A 19,028-nucleotide genomic window follows, 5' to 3' on the forward strand; every position below is an offset into this window, starting at 1 on the left:
TTGACGTGGTTTATATAAAATGACTCCTAAACGCATACTTAAGCATACTTTCATACAATGTACGTGTACGGAGCCGGCTTCTAAGTTTACGGGACGTCTGCATCTATAAGTACGTTTCACGTTCGTCGCCTTAGTCAAGAGAAGTGCTGGGTAAGTTTCTCAGGGCTAATCTTGTATACATACAAAAACACCAGAGGAAGTGCACACTAACGCCGCTGTAGCTAAATTAGGCACCAAGGAAAACATAGGGGAAATCACTTGTACTCACTAACTGAATTAAAGAAATAATACATTAATGGAAATGAAAGTGGATGAAAAAACAACTTGGTGCAGGTTGGGAACGATCCCACACGTCTTCGCATTACGCGTGCGATGCTCCTACCAATTGAGCTACCACGGCGCCGTTATCCCATCCACTTTCTGGGATATTTATGTTTTACACCTAGAAACTAACCCTGGGAGTGTTAGCCAGCGCCACCGCTCACAAACCTTCGCGGCGAATGTGGAGCATCCTTTCTGCCGCAGGCGTCACGAGCACGTCATCTTTTTGAGTGAAGGCAACTGGTCAATAAACCCACATATGCTACCCGAAGGCATCAATGTTGCCGGATAGGAGCACTCGTTATGTAATGAACGAGAAGAAAGAAAGCCGAGGGCCCCGATTTTTATTAATCATATAATAAGACGCCAACAAACAATGACATCAAGGAAAACATAGGGAAAATCACTTGTACTTACTAACTGAATTAAAGAAATGACAAATTAATGGAAATGAAAGTGGATCAAAAAACAACTTGCCTCAAGTGGGGAACGATCCCACACCTTCACATTTCGCGTGCGATGCTCTTACCAATTGAGCTACCGCGGCGCCATTATCCCATCCACTTTCTAGGCTATTTATGTTTTACAACTAGAAACTAACCCTGGAAGTGTTAGCCAGCGTTTACTGGTTAGCCAGGGTTTATTGGCCAGTTGCCTTCACCCAAAAAGATCACGTACTCGTGACGCCTGCGGCAGAAAGGATGTGGCTGCCAAGGTTTATGAGTGGTGGCGCTGGCTAACACCCCCAGGGTGAGCTTCTAGTTGTAAAACTTAAATAGCCCAGAAAGTGGATAGTCAACCCAGAAGTGGAAAGTCAGCACATGCCTAATGTGGAAGTCTGGGCTCGACTACCACCGGCGGTAAGTTACCTTTTCGTCCGCGTTCATTTCCCTTCGCTTTATTATTCGTTTCGATTAAACATAACAAATAACTTTCTCTATGCAGTCTTTGGCTTCACTGTCTGTTCCCTCGCATGGTTGTGAATATCCACTCCTGTCCACCTCAACAGACCCTTGGGGAAGACAAAGGGCCGAGTAGGACGATGAGCCGTTTGTAAAAGCGAACATTCAGTGGCGAGCTTACGGAAAATGTGAGAGAAATGCGTTAACATAGCGTCGTACCTGTTTGAGGTCCCGGATTCGTGTTTCAAGCAGCGTTGACCACATTGCAAATTGTTGCTCAAGAGCTCACTCGACACACGTGCTGCCTCTTTGAGGAGCAACTGACGGTGCTCTGGAGCACACCTTCACGTACACTTTACATACACTTATTTTTCGCTTTGACAGCTTTAATGCTAACCCTTTAATAAGGTTGATCCCGTTCTCAGCAGTGCGTACCTAGGGGAAAACAGAGCGCGTCCCATGTTCCAGCGTATCGCTGAATTAAGTTACATGCATTCGGGGGTCTTACGTGACAAAACCACGATCATATTATGAGGCACGCCGTAATGGGGGACTCCTGATTAATTTGGACCGACTGGGTTTCTTCAACGTGCGCCCAAATCACGAGTACACGGGGCGTTTTGCATTTCGCCATCATCGAGATGCGACCGCCGCGCCGCGGCTTGGATCGAATCTGCGACCTCGAGCTCCGCAACGCAACGTTATAGTCACTATACACTATCAGGTAGGGACAGCGTATCGCTCTCCGTTGTCTACTAAACGATGAGATGTTAGAAAATTAGGCCACTGAATGATCGGTAGTGTCAATCAGCAAAGTAAGCGCTAGGGACTAAAACGTGTAATAGAAGAGTAAAATAAAGAAACAAAGGCGAGGAATGCATTCAGAGAACAACAGCAAGCTTGTCGTGAGGCGAACGCTAACGAGTCACTCACCTTTTGCGCGCACCTTCCACTTCCCGCTTATCATGTACGCGGTTCACAAAGTCGGCGAGCTTTTTCCGTAACTGCCGTCTTCTACCGAGAAAGTTCATGCGGCTGGGCACAAAGGAGCTTTCCACCTGTGACGGACTCTAGGGAGAGGAAGCAAACGAGTAAAAAACGACGGATACTTTAGTCGCGCCTACTAAGATGAGCTTCCAACCTACGCCGAGTGAGCTACGCTCAAGGAACAATCCTCCGCCAAAAGGTCACCAGAATAATATGAATTTAAAATACAAAATAAAACGAAAGAAATGAATAGCACCGCGCCTGTTATTTGCCAATGCGCGCTCGACACAAATGGCAGCGAGCTGCAAAAAAAAAAAAAAAAAAAGAAACAGGAAAGAATCACAACGTTTCTTTCTAGCAACGCTTTTTTTTTTTTTCGTTATCGGAATGCAATAGACATAGCAAGGCATCCTCGGAAAAGCAAGCAATGAACTTGGATCCCGCTTCAAACCAGCCGCCTATGAATAATGAGTCTAGCCATTCCGAGGATGACATCTGAGTTGGTGATAATCCGACGGGAACATTGTACAGAGTATTCAATTCGGCTGAGTATTGACGGTTGGAGCTGTTAAGTATCATCAGTTTTAAATGACTCCTACAGAAAGCTTAATGCTGCCAGTTTCGTTAAAGCTTGATTACAAGTGCATCTCACAAAATTAAGCAAAATTAAGTTCTATGTAGCAACAATAACAAATCTATAGATACATATATATATATATATATATATATATATATATATATCATAAGAAGCCAATAAATATAGACACCAAGAAAAACATAGGGGAATCACTTGTACTTACTAATTGAATAAAAAAATGATAAATTAAGCGCCACCACTGACAAACCTTGGCGGCGGATGTGGAACATCCTTTCTGCCGCAGGCGTCACGAGTATGTCATCTTTTTGAGCGAAGGAAACTGGTCAATAAACCCTGGCTAACCAATAAGCGCATATTCCAACTTGCGCCTGCGAACTTCCTAACCTCATCATCCCACCTGACTTTCTGCCTTCCTCGACTGCGCTTCCCTTCTCTTGGTATCCATTCTGTAACCCTAATGGTCCACCGGTTATCCATCCTACGCATTACATGGCCTGCCCAGCTCCATTTCTTCCGCTTAATGTCAACTAGAATATCGTCTACCCCCGTTTGTTCTCTGATCCACACCGCTCTCTTCCTGTCTCTTAACGTTACTCCTAAGATTTTTCGTTCCATCGCTCTTTGTGCGGTCCTTAACTTGTTCTCGAGCTTCTTTGTTAACCTCCAAGTTTCTGCCCCATATGTTAGCACCGGTAGAATGCAATTATTGTACACTTTTATTTTCAACGACAGTGGTAAGCTCCCAGTCAGGATTTGGCAATGCCTGCCGTATGCACTCCAACCCAATTTTATTCTTCTATAAATTTCTTTCTCATGATCAGGGTCCCCTGTGAGTAGTTGACCTAGATAAACATATTCCTTTACAGACTCTAGAGGCTGACTGGCGATCCTGAATTCTTGTTCCCTTGCCAGGCTATTGAGCATTATCTTTGTCTTCTGCATATTCATCTTCAACCCAATTCTTGCACTTTCTCGATGAAGGTCCTCAATCATTTGTTGTAATTCCTCTCCATTGTTGCTCAATAGGACAATGTCATCTGCAAACCGAAGGTTTGCAGATGACATTGGAATACGCTACAATACGTTTGCAAGTTGGAATACGCTAGCGCAAGACAGGGGTAACTTGAGATAGCAGGGAGAGGCCTTCGTCCTGCAGTGGACATAAATATAGGCTGATGATGATGATGATGATGATGATGATGATGATGATGATGATGATGATGATGATGATGATGATGATGATGATGAACCAATAAGCGCTGGCTAACACTGCCAGGGTGAGTTCTAGTTGTAAAACATAAATACCCCAGAAAGTGGATGGGAAAACGGCTCCGCGGTAGCTCAATGGTGAGAGCATCGCACGCATAATGCGAAGACGTGGGTTCGTTCCCCACCTGCGGCACGTTGTTTTTTTCATCCACTTTCATTTCCATTTATTTATCATTGCTTTAATTAAATAATAATGTAAGTACAAGTGATTGCCCCTATGTTTTCCTGGGTGTCTATGTTTGTTGGCTTCTTATGATATGATAAATAAAAATCGGGCCCCTCGGTTCCCGTTCTTCCCGTTCAATATATATATATATATATATATATATATATATACAGGGTGTTTCAGCGAACACTTGCAAAAATTCTTAAAGGTTGCCTTTGGCAAATAGCCAAATTCTAGTTCATGAGCTGGTCTACTCGAAGAGGCGGACATTACTTGCACAAGAAATCGAAATGCACAATCAAATAATTAACAGAAATTCACTAACTAAGTTCTAACTAATTACATGATGGCCCATATTGCTATTTACAAATTGTAGCCTTGGAGTTCGCAAGGTGGATCCACTTGGAACGAATTCTCGGGATGACACCAGTTTCGAGATATTAATTCCCGAACTTTGGGGAGAAATGCATTGGCGTTCCAGTTAACTTCTTAACAAAACATTGCTTTATGCATTGAAACACACAATTAATTGCAACGCCAGTGCATTTCTCCGCAAAGTTCGGGAATTAATATCTCGAAACTGGTGTCAGCCCGAAAATTCGTTCCAATTGGATCCGCCTTGCGAACTCCAAGGCTACAATTTGTAAATTGCAATATGGGCCATCAGGTAATTAGTTAGAACTTAATTAGTGAATTTCTGTTAATTATTCGATTATGCATTTAGATTTCTTGTGCAAGTAATGTCCGCCTCTTCAACTAGACCAGCTCATTAACTAGAATTGGGCTATCTGCCACAGGCAACCTTAAATAAATTTTGAAAGTGTTCCCTGAAACACCCTGTATGTATGTATATATATATATATATATATATATATATATATATATATATATATATATTGAACGAGAAGAAAGGGAAATATGGTCGCATTATTACTTTCCCTCATAATGCGACCGACATTAAGCAATATTTAGCATTCTGGTCCTACTTTTGCCCATTTTTGCGGGAAGGTACTAAAGCTACGAAGCTGCGGTTTGAAACTAATAAAGGTACATATGAATGAAACTTTGCGTCCTAAATGGGAATTCCGTGAACTCCAATTTGACCAAAATTTAGCTTCCTTGAGCGTGTAGTTTCCGGGCTGTTTACAACAGAAGTTTGCGATATTTGGCAATATTCAAAAGCAAATTATCCCAAAAGTAAAAATTCAACTTTATTTTGCTGCGTCTAGGAAATAGATAAATATGTCCTAAAGCTACATAGCAAGCCGCAATGCAGTAAATGCGGTAGTTCCTTCTGAATATGGTCACAACTGAGACACAGTTTGCAAAAACCATGTATCTCATGCTTGTTCTGGAACATTTATTGCTAAATCACTTTAATCAATTTCTTTATATTATATATAGTTGGAATCGACAAGCATTAAGATTTTTATGGTATATACGACAACTTTATATCCTAAGTAGAAGAACCGCCACGGTTGCTCCAAAAGTACTGAAAACGGAGACGAGGGGGGGGCTTGCGCCGCCGGAGTGGGACCGCCACCTTAAGCTTCGCCTTTAAGAGTGGAACGCGACAGCATTAAAAGATCCCTGGCTACTTATCAGGCTTTTTTTTCTCGTATATTTAAATTACAATCCGGCGCTATCACGTCTGTAGGTTGTGCTTAAGTCGCACTTTGCGATTTTTCTGACAGATTTTACTTGGAGAAATTCAATTTTTGTCCACTAACGCTTCGAGGCCACGCAAAGGCCCTGCCCGGTCGGGGTTGGCTCGGGATGATGTGATTTGCCATGCTTATTTACGCCAACGACGCCGACGCTTACACCAACACCGACGCTGACGCCGGATTTTCTGCAACACGGGGCCCTTAACGCTCTCGCATTAATACGTGCTTTCCAAGAATCCCATAAGTACCACTTGTGTCTTCAGTCCGCGATTGACGAAAAAAGAAAAAAAAAAAAAGCACTCGACGCGAGCGGAGAAAGTGCGGGGCGTGCAGGGACATCCGGGATACAACGTGTGGGCGTGTAATTGCACATACTCGGCGGATCGCAGTATCGGTAAATGCAAATATTTTTCGACTGCTCTTCGAATATTTCAGAACTGTGATGGACGTGACTCGGAGCCAGACGATCAGCAACTGATTAAAAGCTTTATTCAGCGGGCTATTATATACAGACAACCGATGACGTAGTTGTCACGTAGCTTACGTGCACAAGAAAGAAAGAGCGCGGCGTTGCCACGTCATAACATTCCTCCCGTTTAAGTTTAGTACAACTCAACGGTTCTAAACGATAGTGTCAGTAACGAATGACTGGTCGTCGGATACGGGTGGATCTTCTCAGATCGGGGTCCTCAGGCGTGTAGCGAGGACTCGGAATGGCGGGGCGGGGCTCGGTCGACGTCTTCAGGTGCTCGCACCGGAGGAAGCCTGAAATGGTAGTCGGGTCGAGGCTCTGGTGGCTCTGCTGTTAGCCATGCGCGCCTCCGTTGGTTTCGGTGCCTGTGGTGCACGTCGCCATTGGCCATCCTCACCAGGTAGGATACCGGACCCTTGACTTTAATGACTTCCGCCAGCTTCCACCGAGGTACTGCGACGAAACTTCGGGCATAGACAGAATCGCCAACACGAAATCCTTTCACTACAGAGCTAGACGTAGCAGGCTGACGGTCTGGGTACAGCTTGTCTAACGCTGTGCGTAATTTTCTACCCATCATGAGCTCCGCAGGAGTCTTTCCTGACACTGAATGCGGGGTGGTATGTTGTTTCAATAAGAACTTAGATAGCTTGCACTGGGTGTCGTTCCCCGACTGTTTTCTTTTACTTCCCGCACCATTCGCTCCGCCCTTCCATAACTGACAGGATGATAAGGCGCTGTGAACACCGCACGGATGCCGTTGAACTTCAGGAAAGCTTGAATCTGCTCGCTCGTGAAAGCTGTTCCGTTATCGGAAACGATAACGTCCGGAACACCGTGAGTCGCAAACAGCGCGCGTAGTGTTGCAATTACTGCCGATGTTTTCAGGGACGGCATAATCTGCACTTCGGCCCAGTTGGAAAATGCGTCTACAACGACAAGAAAAACTTCGCCTTTCACTGGTCCCGCAAAATCAATATGCAACCGGCTCCAAGGCTGATCTGGCTTAAGCCAGAAGTGCACTGGTTCTTTTGGATCACTTTGGCGGTTTAATTGGCACCTGTCACAGTGACGCACAGAATCTTCGATTTCTTTGTCCATATTTGGCCACCACATTAGGGACCTTGCCTGACTCTTCATGGCTGTCATGCCAGGGTGGTTTGCGTGCAGCAAACGAAGAACATCTTTTCTTGCCGCTAGAGGTATAACTACTCTGTTGCCCCAAAGAATACAATCACGGTGCAGCGACAACTCGGTTTTCCTTACTTCGAAAGCCGTAATATCATTGTGCACATGCGTGGGCCAACCAGAGAGAACGTATTCCTTCACCGTGGGCAAAAAAATGTCCCTCTTTGTAAGTTCCGCGATGTCAGTCGCTTGCAACGGTGGGCAATCCACTGCGTCCAACAGCAATACGTCACCTGGTGCTTGCGTCTCATCATCGAGTCCGGGTGCTGGAAGACGGCTTAACGCGTCAGCGTTGCTGTTGCGGGGGCCTGGTCGATATTCCAAGACGTAGTCAGATGCGGCCAAAAGCCGCATCCAACGCAGCATTCTTGGGGACACCACTTCTGGTATACGTTTCTCCCTGTTAAACAAACCAAGCAGAGGCTGGTGATCAGTTGTAATAATGAAATTGCGCCCGGCCAAATACTGGTGGAACTTTTTTACGCCATACACGATGGCCAAGCCCTCTTTGTCAATCTGCGCATACTTTCGCTCACTTGCTCCAAGCGTTTTCGAAGCGTACGCTATCGGTCGTTCGGTACCGTCCGGTTCTCTGTGCGCCAGCACGGCTCCGATCCCAACAGGAGATGCATCGCATGACAGCACGATTGGTCGCTGCGGATCATACGAGATTAGAACTGTTGCTGACGCTAACACGTTCTTGAGTGCACTGAAGGCTCGGTCGTGTTGGCTATTCCAAAACCAACGGCTATCTTTGTCCAACCAACGGTGGAGCGGTTCCGCGACTTCTGCTTTTCCTTTTAGGAAACGGCTGTAAAAATTTATTAGCCCAAGGAATGATTGCAGCTCCTTTTTTGATGACGGAGTCGGTGCGTTCAGAATCGCTTCTACCTTGCTCGTGCTAGGATGAATTCCCGTGGCGTCTATCACATGACCCAAAAACCCGATGCGTGTCTTGCGGAGCTAGCATTTTTCTTTGTTCACTCGTAGGCATGCGTTCTGTAGACGGGTGAGCACTGCCTCTAGTCGTTCTTCGTGTTGTTCTAGCGTGTCTGCTGATATCATCGAGATAGTATTTCACACCCGAAATACCTGCCAGCAGTGTATCAATGGTGCGCTGAAACAACCACGGCGCTACGGAAATGCCAAATGGAAGTCTGCGCACTTTAAGTAAGCCCTTCATTGTGTTCACAGTAAGCACTGTAGCCGATTCATCATCCACAACAAGTTGTTGATAGGCCTGAGCCAAATCCAGCTTCGTGAAAAATTTACTTGGCTCTAGTGAATGCCAAGACCTCCTCAGTTGTGGGCAAAGGATAGACGCTGTTTTGAACTTCCTTGTTCACTGCGCTGCGATAATCACCGCACAAGCGTATGGAACCATTTCTGTTTCTCACTACTACGATGGGGGTTGCCCAAGCAGAGGACTGTACTGGTTCCCACACACCTTGTTTAACTAGCCTGTCTATCTCGGCTGCGACGTCATCTCGAAGTGCGAATGGCACTGCTCTGCTCTTCAAGAACACCGGTTGTGCTTCATCTTTTAGATCTATGTGCACTGGATCCCTAGTGCAGCCTGGCAGATCACTTCCGAACACCTCTTGAAAGCGCTGAACCATTTCTGCACCCTCGGACACTTTTTTTATTCTATGAATTTCAATTCCTAAGGCCTTAAACCAACTTCTTCCCAGCAGGCTGCTGCCTTGTTTGCTCACTACTAGTAAGGGCAATTTCGCACACTTTTCTTTGAAGCGCACTTCCACTATTGCCTTTCCCAGCATCTGCAGTGACTCTTTCGTCCAAGTCACGACCTGCGTGCCAGTACTCTGAAGTGCAATTTTGCCTGTGCTGCCTACAATTGCTCGAAACGTTTCTTGACTGACCAGCGAGTGTGACGCCCCTGAGTCTACTTCCATCTGCACTTCTTTTCCTTGAATCCGTACAGTGGCGATAATTTTCAAGCTCGTGAACTTCGCAAACCGAGTAAAGTTCTTCTACTTCGTGAAGCGGTCTGCTTGTCTGACTTTGCTTTCGTGCCTGTTTATTTTCCGACTTCTGGGCAGCAGTTTGCTTTTGACTTTACTGCGATTCTTTTCTGAAGCGACATGCTCTCACGATATGGCCCGTTTTCTTGCAGTAGCGACATGCCTCGTAACGAAACTTGCAAATTTCAGCACTGTGCTTACCGTTGCAGCGGTAGCAGATGACTTCTCTGGACGAAGCCGGTTCCCTTGAGCGCGTTTCGTGGACGGCCGCGTCGCCTGTGCCGCTCGCGTCACTGTGGCTCTGTGACCTGATTTCTCGTTGCTGTCGTTGAGTTGCTTCCGCTGTCACAGCCATGTCGTACGCCACAGCGAATGTCAGGTTCCTTTCTGCCAGTAGACGTTGTTGCACCGCCTCGTTGTTGATGCCGAAGACGAAACGGTCTCGCATCATCTCGTCCAGCGGAAGCGTCTTGTCTCCAAACCGCAGTTTTCAGCCAGTTTTCTCAGCGCTGTCAAGTAGTCTGCGACGCTTTCCCCTTGAGCTTGGTTACGCTTATAAAATAAAAATCTTCCGTTCAGTACCGACGGCTTCGGATGCATGTGTTCACGGACTGCTTTCTTGATGCAATCGTAGGTTGCAGCTGTCGGTCACGTAGAACGTCAACTGTTGCCAAATAGACATTACATTGGAGCAAAAGTACGCGGTTTTCACCCCCGCGGGCATAGCGTAAACATGAAACATGAGAACTTGCGTAGTGAAGCTGGCTACGTTACTTAGGTATATCGCCAAACTTTACCGGCTACACAGCGATCATTCGCCCTGTTTGAAGACTACCGTGCTCTGCGAAGAAACAACTTGTTTGCTCCTAATGCGCCATTTGTGTTTTAATAAACAACGCTTCATAACGTACTAAGTAATGAGAGAAACTTGCTAACTTTAACAATACTGGGATGTGAACATTGTGTTATATTATTTGTAATAACGCTTATTCATTATTCGAAAAGTAACCAATATTCGATTCGATTCTGACGCTATTCGATTCGTATTCGATTCGCTCTCAAAAGTCACTATGCGCGCACGCCCCTAAATGTGAACAATGTGGCACTTCGGCGGCAGGAGATTTCCAGTCACGTTAGAAGCCGAATTCCCCAGCAGGAACGTGGTATTAAGCTCTATCCTGTTCCTCACTCAGTATCTTTTTTTTTCTATGTATTTTTTCTATTGTAGAGCCGGCAGGCGTTGCGCCCCCTGCTGATGTCAGTTGCCGGCTAGCTCTCCTTTTCTCTGCGATTCGTTTTATACGTGCAAACCAAACAAGAACTGAAATTTGGGCGAGTTTGTAAAAAAAGCATACTTCACTATCAAGTTAAAAAAAACGAGGACAAAATAAAAGAAGAGCAGACAGAACGAGCGCTACTTTAAACTAAAGTTTATACTCTGAAAAAACACGACTCAGTCGACACAGATCAAAAGCAAGTACATCATTGCGGAAGTGCGCTCCAAACACCCGAAAATGTTTAAGAACGTTGTTAAGAACACAGCTATGTTCATAAAAACACGAAAAAAAAAAGCTATTTTGTCCCCGTTTTCTTTTTTGCGCTTGAAATTGAGGTATGAAACCAAGCAAGTTAATCACATCAAAAGTACTCGGGCGTCATCTGCCTAGCATTTGCGTCACGATCACAGCCTGTAGTCTTGCGCACGGAATGAAATTTCATGCTAAGCTCGTTGACGCCGACTGCAGCGTTTCTGAGATTGCAACGTGTCTAAATGCTGCACGTGGCTTTGCAGCGTCTGTACATATATGTTCCGACTTTCATGCGCACCAAGCTTCGATGGCCCGTCAATGGTCCTGGCGATAATCAGCATCGAGGGCACACGTCATGCCAACCCATTTCTTTCCTCGAGTCCTCTAAGTCAACGTTTTCGCGTATGTTTCACTGCTGGAGGAGGTGGTACCCGGGACGACCACACATCTTTTAATGAGGCAGTGTTCGCACGTATGTCTTCAATTACTCCGGAGGCACTGTATAAAAGATTTTGCCGACCACGTAACTCTGAGCATATCGCCTCCTAATTCTTCAGAGTTGAACACAATGGAGTATAATGTTCAGGGCGTTCTCAAAAGGGAGTCCAACAAGCAGCACCACAAATTCAACAACTCATTGAGAGCGGTCACTGCGGACATGATCGTCAAAGCTCCTAAAGTGCGCGTTGATAATGCCTGCAAACGCTTTCGGAGCCAAATTGGGGCCCTCATTGAAGCTAATGGAAGACTCGTGGAATGAAATTCAGTAGAAAGTTGTTGGCGACCTTTGTATCAAATGTGGTTCGAATACATCGTTTCCTATAAAAGAAGAGTGACGTTTTGTTTCACTTAGACGTTCTTCTTGAACACCTACCGCACTCTGCAGTAAAAAAGAAAATAATTTAGAACCTATGTGAATACCCTTTTTGTATAACACGTGCGTCCAAAATCGTCATTTTTTTTTTTTTTTTTGCTTGTGCGGAAGACATTATTTGACATTTTACGAGAGGGGGGCAGGAAGCTTAGTCGAGCGGATTGTCGCTTTTCGTTCTTGCCCACTCCAACAACATGTACTATCGGAAAAAGAAATAATTGCGTGAATTCGTACAAAACTAATTCACACAACAGTACACCTCCAAAAGCGTGTGTACATCTGTTGCAAGGCACGAATAATTATCAGCGTTTTTCCTCGTATATTCAAATTACAATCCGACGCTATCACGCCTGTAGGTTGTGGTTGAGTCATACTTAACGATTTTTCTGACGGATTTTACTTTGACAAGTTCAATTTTTGTTCCCTAACGCCTTGCGCCACGCGGAGGGCATGTGTGGTTGGGGTGGTTCGGCATGATTAATTGATTATTTCCGTCAGACGCCGATGCTTAACGCTGAAGCCGACACCGGCACCGACGCCGGATTTTCTGCGACGCGGGGCCCTTGACGCTATCGCGTTAAAAGAACGACTACGTGGCGTGGCTGTTTCTTGAAAGCCATTTGCGGCGGGTGCAGACTAAGCCCTCCGAGTGTTTTCGCGGCTGAGAACGCGTTGATGCGAGCGCCGGCACGAATTCGCTCGAGGCTGGTGCCGCGCTTCCTCACTCCAGCGTTTTGACAGCGAGTTTCCGCGGTCATAGAGCGAGATGCGTTCATGTTTGCCCTGTGCGCGCGTGACACCGTGCTTGTTAATTTAGTTTGTGTGCCTATATTTACAAGCTTATACGGCCGATAAAACTGCTATCCTTACTTTGTATAGCACTCCACTAATTTGCTATCTCAATCGATGCTTCGCCTTTCGGGCGAGAATGCGACTTTTTTTTTTTAGGGGCGAAGCTCCTTAGGGTGTGGGTCTGTCCCTCCTCTGTAGTAGCAGTAGTAGTCGTCGTCGTCGTAGTAGGTAGCCAGGTCTACCTTTATGAAAAAAAAATTCCGAAAGTTGTGTCCGTAGCGCGGAATCGAACCAGGGACCCCTCGCTTCCGAACGCGCGGCGCTAGCCACTACTCCTCGAAGCGCACATGGACACACGCACCACGATGACAATAAATACCCAACATTAACGAAAGACTGCGCGTTTATAACGCGTTTGTGCTAGCGCGTTACGGCCCGTGTAAGAAGCTGGTGTAAGACGCTGTGGCCTCTCCGCCTTACCCCCGTATTCATAAACGCTCCTCGACTTGAACTTGACTTGCCACCGCCTTGGGCAGCGCGTTCGAAACGCGTTGAAAGAGGTGGCAAGTCAAGTTCAAGTCGAGGAGCGTTTATGAATACGGGGGTTATACTCTCTCAGCAGTCATGTGATGGCGTCGGCAAACGCGGTGCACGTTCCGGCATGTGTAAACGGCTGCGTAAGACGCTGTGGCCTCTCCCCCTTACTAGAGAGTACTGCACGTTTCTAACGCGTTTGTGCTAGCGTCCCCTTAAGCGGGAGATGGTGCAATTATAATGAAGGGCGCTGTTATAAAATAGGAATGACGTCACATATGGCGCGTGTCATTGGTGGAAGTCAATCGTTCGATTTAGTGCGGCGAGACTGGGCGAATTACACGGAAGATTCACGGTTTACCGATGATTCCCTCCGGAGCTTCGCCCACTTATCATCATTTACCCCGTGGATATGCGGTGTTTTTTTTTTCAAAGGTCTATATGCGCTCATATAGTGGGAAAATTACTACTAATAGAGGACAATTTCGTGCTGAAACATCAGCCCCGCGGCAGGTCAGTGCGAAGTCACAGATTGCAAAGTATTTTCTCAAATTATGGCAATTTTGGCACAATGAACGTTGTCGAAACGTGCTAATCTTTAGTGTACAGTGCACTCTCTATTTGCCTAAAAGCATTCTAATATAGACCTTGACTAGGCTCTGTACAAATTCATGACGTCACAGCGGGCAGTTGCGGGAACTTCAGAGCGGCGTCGCCACGTGTTTTCAGCTTTTGCGTGTTTCTCTGTCTTTTCCGGTCTCCAGTCTAAGTAACAGCTTCTTTTTAGGAAGCCAACAAACTATGTTGTTGGCTTCTTATGATATAATTAATAAAAATCGGGCCCCTCGGTTCCCTTTTTTTTAACTCTTTTTTAGGTATTTTAGAGACGTAATTTACTAATACAGCTAAACGTACTGCTTTATATCGTACTAATTCAAGGTACCGATCTGCTTGGCAAACCACTATGCACTATAAAACACGAAAGCGCTTCAGCTCACCTTACAAAGCGAGTACTCATAACAGCGTAGACATCTGCACGTCACTAAAATTTTGAGCGATACACTTGAGAAGTGGTCCTCACGTTCCAAACCGCGTTAGCGAAGTGAACCTCTGCCGGCGACAGTATGGACCCAACTATATGGGTCTCGCGCGCAAACAAATCGAAGCACGGGAACAGATGCCTGCTGCCACGGAAACTGCCCGCATCGGGCACAGCAGATGTTTCTGAAAGGCTCTTGTGTGACCAATCGCGAATTTTCTTTCATTCTTCCTCTTTGACGCAACGAAACGTGCACACGAAGTATGCGACAAGTAAACACGGAGTGGAAACATCGACTCTTTTCACAAGCGATCATGTATGTGACGGGCACAGGCTATCGATTGAAATGGTTCCCACTGAAGGCCAAAGAAAGCTGACAGCTCGAGCGCAACGGAACAAGCGCACGCACACACACACGCACGCACGCACACACGCACACACGCACACACACACACACACATATTCTTGTGAGCTTCAGTTTATTTCACTTGAATGTAGTCATTGGTAGCCTTTAGATAAAGAGTAAGTTGTGCTGTGAAATAATGAATACAGCTGATTTAATTAACTTGCCTAATTAATGCCCTAAAAAGTCTATTGCATTCGAGCAGTTCGAAGACATTCGTCGGGATTATCTAGCCGGACGATGAAATTTTCAATGACTGCAGAGCTCTTGTGGCGGTCCGTTCTGTGTGCGCCGCGCTGATTCAATGAGTCAAGAAATAATCTCCACAGTAAACAAATACCTGGGAGTTGTCTGTGCCACTTGCTCATCTCCACGCAGCCCTGTGTCATTCTCAATGTTATGGCACTTGACCCGCCAGTATATATATATATATATATATATATATAACGACAGCGCCGCGGTGACACAAATTGCTGCGGACGGTGGCGCAAGGTGCATTGATGACGCAAGAAACTACTGCAGGTGGCCGCGCCGGTGCGCTGATGACGTTCCAATCATTATAAGCCGTTATCGGTGTTTAGCGCCTTATCCATCCGCGTCGAATCATTATGAACCGTGATCAACCGTACTCCCGCGGCGGCTGCATATGGCGCGGCATGATGATGATGATGAAAACATTTTATTGACAGGAAAGGGAGAGGGGAGTTAGGGGAAGGGTGGTCGGATCCTTATTCCGGGATTCCGTTGGCTAAGGCCGCCGCCCTGGCTCTTTTCACGAGGGCTTGCTGGTCCTCGAGGGTTGAGCTGGACAGGGCTGCCTCCCATCCTTCCCACGTTGGCTGTTGTGTGGTTTCTAAGGCACTATTAGCCTGACAGGCCCATACCATATGGTACAAATCTGCTTTCTGCCCGCAGAATTTACATTCGGCTGAAAAGGATTGTGGCTCGATAGCATGTAGCTTTACTGGATTGCTAAATGACATGGTTTGTAATCTCCGTAGAAGACATTCTTCTGATTTATCTAATCCTTTGGCAGGGCCCGGGTATTTTCGTCGCGATAGGCGCAAGTGCTGTAATACATCTGCATAAGTTACTAATGGCAATGGGTGTTCCGGTTCTACGGGGAGGGAGGAGGAGGGACCCCGGGGGAGGAAAGCTCGGGCGGCGGCGTGTGCACGCTCATTTCCCTCTACTCCCTGATGACCTGGCACCCAAATCAGCTCTTTGCGCGAAGCGAAGACCCCAGATTGTTTCAGAATCCTGCAAGCTAGCGGCGCAATTCTGCCCCGCATGTAATTTCTATATGCAGTTTGCGAATCCGTAATGATGTATTCGGAATTAGGATGCGAAGCTGCCATAGCAATCGCCACCTCTTCCAATTCTGCAATTTCCCCGTGCCGAACAGAAAGTCCACTGACCGTCTTCCCTTGATGCACAACGGCTATTGTCGAGACCCCTCCTACAGGACCCGCAGCATCCACGAAGAAGGCTCCCTCTATTTTAGAATAGATCCCGTCCATCTTCTTGGCTCTCGCCCTCCTCCTTGCTTGATGATATTCAGGGTGCATGTTTTTCGGCAGGGGCAGTGTCGCAAACTTGCTCCTCCACTCTTTCGGGATGTCTTGTCTTGCTGCTGTGTGGTAAGGGCAGCTGATTTTCAAGTCCTCCAGCACCTTGCGCCCCGTTTTTGTTCCTGCCAATCTGGCATATTGACTTAATAGGTGGGCCTCAATTAGCTCATCTGTTGTGTTGTGCACCCCCAACTGCAGCAAGCGCTCCGTAGATGTTTTGACCGACAGTCCCAGCGCCTTCTTATATGCTGTTCTAAGGATGACATCGAAATGATTTAAATCGCACTTCCTCATCCGAAGGTACGGAGCCACGTACACGATTCGGCTGAGTATAAAGGCTTGGACCAACCGAAGAGTGTCGTTTTCCATCATCCCTCTCGTCTTATTGGTGATACGAGTGATCATACGTATTACTTGTTCGCATGTCGTACGGAGCTTAGCAATCATTTCTGAGTTGGCACCCTTGTTGTTAAGCAGTAGTCCCAGGATACGCAATGTCTCCACTTCAGGGATTGCGGCGTCGTGAACCCTAATTTCTACCGGGGCTTCATCTTGTCGTCTGCGCATGATGAAAAGAGCCGATTTTTCCGGAGAGCAGTGCAGTCCGCACTCCTCGGCATATCTTTGGACCATCGAAGCAGCCTCTTGAAGCGCCTCTTCCATCTGCCCCAGACTGCCCTTGGTCACCCAAATAGTGATGTCGTCTGCATAGAGGGCGTGCCGAATTCCCTCTATGCGATCGAGTTGTTCCGGCAAATTCATAAGGGCGATGTTGAAGAGCAGAGGAGAGAGGACTGCTCCTTGTGGCGTACCCCTAGAGCCCATAGGGATTGGTTCGGACCTAAAATCTCCAATCCTTACATGAGTTAGTCTGTCTTGTAGAAAGTCTCTGACGTATTCAAAAGTCCTTCTTCCACATTGTGTCTTCCGCAGGTTGTCCAGTATTTTTGAGTGCTTCACATTATCGAAAGCACCCTTGAGATCCAGGGCTAAGATGGCTCTACTATTGCGTTTGCTGGGTGGGTCAATAACTTCCATCTTGAGCTGCAACAGTACGTCTTGCGTGGATAGGCGCTCCCGAAAGCCAAACATGGTGTGGGGCATCAAATCGTTTTCCTCCAAATACGCTGAAAGCCTGGTATGCACTGCTTTCTCCATCAGCTTGCCGGCACATGAAGTGAGCGAAATCGGGCGGAGGTTGTTAATGCTTACCTCTTTGCCCGGCTTAGGGATAAAGCTGACGTCTGCCGATTTCCACGCCAGGGGAGTTTGCCAGTTCTCCAGCACTCATTGATGTAAACCGTCAGGTGGCTTAGCATCTTCTTGTTCATGTTGGCAAGCAAGCCTACTGTGATTTTGTCATGTCCTGGCGCCGTACCTCTTCTCATGCTTAGTAACGCCGCCTGTATTTCTTCTTCATCGAAGTCTCTGTCGAGTTGCGGATTATCCTTGCCTTGATAATGTAGCACAGGTTCGTCATCTTTGGTCGTACAGAGGTATTTGCTCGCGAGGGCTGTCACCAGCTGCTCATCCGTTCCTGCACAGCCGTGGAGTGCTCTCTTCAGGTTCCGCTTTTGCTCTCCCCTCGTCTTGCTGGGCTCGATCAGGCATCGCAGGAGGTTCCACGCGGACTTGGCGCCAAGCCCGCCTCTCAGTGAGTCGCACTTGGTTAGCCAGTTGTTCTTGGCCAAGGTCCACGCGTATTCCTCTGCTTGTTGTGTGATTTCAGCAATTTTGATTTTAAGCTTGCGATTTAGTTTTTGCTTCTTCCATCTTCTGGTGAGGCCTCTCCTGGCCTCCCAAAGGTGGAGCAGGTGATTGTCAACTGCCGGGACATCCTCTGAGGTCTGCAGCGTTTTCGTGACTTTCTCCCTGGCAGCTAGCAGCGATTCAGCCACTTCTCATATTCTTCTATAGGCGAATTGAGTTGAGGATCCTTGGACTCTCGAAAGCGCGACCAATCCGCAAGCCGGGCTTGTCCCCTGTGTTTGCGATGCTTGTTGTGGTCTAGGCAGATACGAAGTATATAGTGGTCACTGCCTAAGGCTTCGTGCGTATTTTGCCATTCGCAATTTTTAACATTCTTTACTAGCGTTAAATCAGGGCATGTGTCTCTTGACACGCTATTGCCTATTCTCGTAGGATGCTGCGGGTCCGTCAAAATAGTAAGATCCATATCCGATATTGCTGCTGCCAATTTTCTGCCTTTAGGTTCTCGTTGTTGTAACCCCAGAGAAAGCTGTACGCATTAAAATCCCCCACTATAATGAGAGGCGCGGATTTTGCTGCCTGTGCCGCTTTCTGAAAGATTTCGTCAAAAACTGCTGCCCTGTGTTTGGGCCGGCTGTATATATTTAGTATGTACGCTCCTTTACTGGAACGAGTGTTAGGGAGAATACAAATAAACACATGTTCTATGTCAGCATTGAGCTCTAGGTCTATTGTTGAAGCCGTACTATTCTTATGTACAAGTATGCAGGTCGAATTGTTAGTTTGATGCGTAGTGTACGACCTGAGTTTAGCTTCCACATTAACGTCTTGTAACGCAATTACATCCGGCCTCTCGTCTAGAGAGTCCACATACTGTTGCAAGGATTCCCGCTTACGTTTAAACTCCTACAGTTCCACTGTAATATTGTCAGTTTAGTTTGACGAGCCATGTTGCAGACTGGAGAGGTTAGTCCGTGTTTTTCTGTACTCAGGTCAAGCGTGTCATCACATGCAATCTTGC

The 19,028-nt window shown here is 46.6% G+C and overlaps 1 long non-coding RNA gene across 1 annotated transcript in view; it reads left to right on the forward strand.

The window, feature by feature from the left end:
* The first annotated feature begins 1,146 nt into the window (after positions 1 to 1,146).
* LOC125940685 (uncharacterized) overlaps positions 1,147 to 19,028 on the forward strand; it is a 48,304-nt gene continuing 30,422 nt past the window's right edge. The window contains exon 1 of the long non-coding RNA XR_007463878.1: positions 1,147 to 1,181. This is a non-coding gene — a long non-coding RNA (uncharacterized LOC125940685). The remainder of the gene's footprint in view (positions 1,182 to 19,028) is intronic.

Source organism: Dermacentor silvarum, chromosome 10 (assembly GCF_013339745.2).
Source record: "Dermacentor silvarum isolate Dsil-2018 chromosome 10, BIME_Dsil_1.4, whole genome shotgun sequence".
NCBI classification, from domain to species: Eukaryota; Metazoa; Arthropoda; class Arachnida; order Ixodida; family Ixodidae; genus Dermacentor; species Dermacentor silvarum.